Here is a 4,052-nt window from a genome sequence, read left to right on the forward strand (position 1 = left end):
ACTGATAATCCACCNTAAAACTCATGTAGTACTGAACACGTTACATGAACGTGCCGGGCGGCGCGGTCCCGTGGGTTGGATCCGCGTTCATAATGCGGATGAAAATAACTCTCAGAATAACGTTATTAGCACATTTTACAATTTGAGGACCGAATGTTTTTAATAAGGGCTATACAAATGTTCATACTGGGTAGTTTATTTAGTTTTAAAAAAAGTATCCAACGGTTTACAGACGTCTCTTTCCCAATGTTAGTCAATGGGAAAAGGTCTTTCCGGGCCCAGCGAATGATATGGAAGTGCAGTATTGCCGTTTGGCCACAACAACTATTTTCCTCAGAGTCCGGCGCACTTCCTGGGGGCTTGGCTGACATACCCACCAAACGTCATCTCACATAATTCAGAGCTGATTGGCTGTAAGGATGTGTGCTGCGAAAAGTGTAGTGTGTGAAGAGGAGACGAGAGTGTTGCAGTGACGCGTCCTAAAAAACGGAAGTAAGCTGCGGACTCTGAGGAAAATATTCGTTGTGGCCAAGGCAGAAGCACTTTAAGCAAATCTCAAACATATAAAGGTAAGGCAATTTGTGTTTGGTAAATGATTTCTATGTTTTAACAATGCTCTTTGGCAATAAACCTTATACCGTTGGAAAGCCTGTTTTCTTACCCTTCCAATGGTACCACATTTGTGAGGAACAAGCATTTGTGGGATGAGGAGGAACATTATGTTCAGAGCACTGGAACCTCAACATGTGGAGGAACATTATGTTCAGAGCACTGGAACCTCAACATGTGGAGGAACATTGGATTGTAGGGTCACAGTATGAAGAGGACGCAGAGAAGGCTTTGCTGATTGCTGCACCGATAGAGTGGGAGTGGAGAGGATGGGATGGCCCCCTGCAGTCCTGACCTCAACCCCATTGAACCCCATTTTGGGATCAACTTGGCCCTGCTGTCCGTGCAGAGTGACCAACACAACCCCATCGAACCCCATTTTGGGATCAACTTGGGCTGCCGTCAGAGTGACCAACACAACCACGTTGGCTGACCTGGGACAAATGCTGGCTGAAGAAGGGGACGCCATCCCACAGCAGTGTGAGCAGGCTGGTGACAGCATGAGGAGGAGAGGCTGTTGTGGCTGTGTTTGGTTCTTCCACACGCTACTGAGGCTGCTTGTTAAATTAATCAATTGTTAATAAATCAATTGTTGCCAATATGTCTTTATTTATCCGACCAAACAACACCAAACAAGAGTCAGCAGAAAAAAAGCTGTTTGGCATTGGCAGAGGAGATTTGTCAAATTTTTCATGGGCGCACCCCACATACTCAGCTCTGCTGCTCATCTCACACATGCTTATTCCTCACAAATGTGGTTCCATTGAAAAGGTAAGAAAACAGGCTTTCCAAAGGTACAAGATTTAAAAAAATCTTAACACAAAAAGCATTGTTACAACATAGAAATCATCTACCAAACACACATTGCCTTACTTTGTGTATTAAGTTTACAACCAAGTTTTCACAACACTCTTTTATGGACTGATGACAATTGAATGTCAAGTAAACTGTTGCAATAGAGAATTGCCAACAGCAGGTTCTTCTTTTACTTACTGATCACCCGCAGCTGGGCTCTGCTCTTTGCTCTCCCGGAGGTGAACTCCACCTCCCCCCCCATGCTGGCGGAGGTGTGTCTGAGGGTCAGCCTGTGCACCGTACCCATCTGCTCCAGCAGGACCTGAGCGCTGGGCAGCAGCGGCTCCCCGTTCAGAGTCCACAGCGGAGCTTTGAGGACGGGGACGGAGACCTCACACTCAAAGCAGGCCTCCCCGGGGGTCTTCACCTCCATATCCTGCAGCTCTCGGACTAGCAGCTGTGGCTGGGCTGCTCAGGGAGAACACAGAGGAAGAGGTTAGGGAAGTGTGAGTTTGGGGAGTTTGTCAGTCAGAAAGCTTTTGAATGTATTGTACTCAGTGGTGGTGTTTGGTAGATATTTCCCAGGTAACATCTCAAATCAGAATCCGTTTTTAGGGTTGTCTTTACAAGGGCTCTATTCTGCTTTTTGGGGTTTTACTTTCCTGTCATGTCTTCTATAGGTTGTTGTGCATGTGATGGTCTGCAAAGGCTAAAACCCCCAAAGTTCCTCCAGAGGGAGTTTCTGTGTTCCACGCCCCCCATGTCTGAAACACCTCCATTTGAGTCCTTTGTTTACTTCCGTGACATAGTGATCACTATGTAACCCTCGCGCTTCTATTGGCTAACTCTCTCATACATTTTGCGGGAAAGGCTAAGGGGCAGAACAACTCTCAGCGGTTGACCAATTACAACAGAGCCGGCCCGCTAACCAATCAGAGCAGACTGGGCTCTGGTTTCACACAGAGGGTGAAAATAGGTGCTGCAGCAAAGGCAGTATGAGAAAAATAAAGAGCTTTTTGAACATTAAAGAATAGAGACATGTCACAGTAGAGACACTACATACTGATATACACCTGAAAATTATAGTAATAGGGTCCCTTTAATTCTCATGGTAAAGTCACTAACTTGGGGCTGTTTGAAATATCATACTAACATGCCAGGTGTTAAATAAAGCTCTGTTTCTAGTTTATTCCAAATGCAAAGTATGAGATGCCGGAAACTACATTAAAAAATAATTTCCAAGCATGACAAGTGCACTTACTAGACAATCTCAACCGCCCCACAATGCATTGCGGCATTTCAGACTTTCCGATGTTGGAAGTTAAAATAATTAAATCAGCATTATAACGAATATTACTGCTGGGTATTTTAACTCCCCTCAATAGAGTAATATAAAATGTAGTGAGTGAGGGAACTTTGTGACAAACAATATTAATTTTGCAACTTTTACATTGTGATCGTTACAGTCACGGGATGAATAAAGACATGTTGCTGGAGTACCCATACTTAGTCGTTACATTTAGTATGCAATGTGCTGTACATACAGATTGACTATGACATATTCAGTACGTCTGTATGACAACATAATATGCTCTTAGTATGTAGCCTACTGCAGCTGCTGCCCTTTCAGTATAGTAAGTATTTACTGTTGCCTGTAGTATGCATAAATAAGGACATATTACCTTATCCTAACCTAACTTGGAGCCTTGAACTTCGACCTTCTTGCTTGTTGTTTTTTTCTGCACATTGGATTGTGGCTCAGAATAGGCAGGAAAGCATGCTAGCGACATACTGCAAAATGTGATAGGATGCAGGAAGACAGTCTGGTGTCTTTGGCTCACATTTGTCATACTATGTATAGGGACATAATATTGCATATTTGTTGGCATATTTGATACTAGGGTAGTACAGTATGGGTATGGACACACAGGTCCTGTCTTACCTGGGCATATACAGCCTTTTTCACAGCATACACTTAAAATTGTCACAGTAGAAAAATTACTGGTTGAACTAGTATCTTGGATCTGTTCTATTTAAGTTAAGTGACCCAGTCAGCCACGACAGTGTTAAATAGACCAGACATGCACAAAAACAGCCTTATATTTAATAATCTAATTTTAAATAATATTACCCTGTAATGTCATAATGTAATAATTGAGTTCACAAATAACTTATTTAATGCATGTATTTATGTGTTTATTTATTTATTTAACTATTTATTGCAATGGCGGCTCTAGTCCTCCATATGTGAGGTGATACCAACTATAAACAGCCATCTAAAATAAAATCAAGGATGATGCAAAAGGTCCCTTTAAGTTCAATCAAGCCAAGGGTTAAATAATAATGGCAATGTGTAAAGGGGGGTACATTTTGTGTTGTCCCATTCCATGAGGCTATAATACATGTAGTAGCTTTGCTTTGCCAGGAGATGGAGCTCTGAGCTTATGTTCGATGATCCCTCTGCTGTATTAACATAACAGAGGGATCTCTTATGGCGGTTTTCCACTGCAGGGCCTCACTCGGCTTAGTACGGTATAGCTAGACCTGGTTAGGCCTGGTTAGGCCAGGCTCACTTTATGCTGTGTTTCCATTACAGTTTAGGAACTGGGGTAGTATCTATAGTAACGCAGTGTAGGCGGAGCCGTGAC

This window comes from Notothenia coriiceps, unplaced genomic scaffold (genome assembly GCF_000735185.1).
Source record: "Notothenia coriiceps isolate Sejong01 unplaced genomic scaffold, NC01 NC01_scaffold00036395, whole genome shotgun sequence".
In the NCBI taxonomy this organism is placed as follows: domain Eukaryota; kingdom Metazoa; phylum Chordata; class Actinopteri; order Perciformes; family Nototheniidae; genus Notothenia; species Notothenia coriiceps.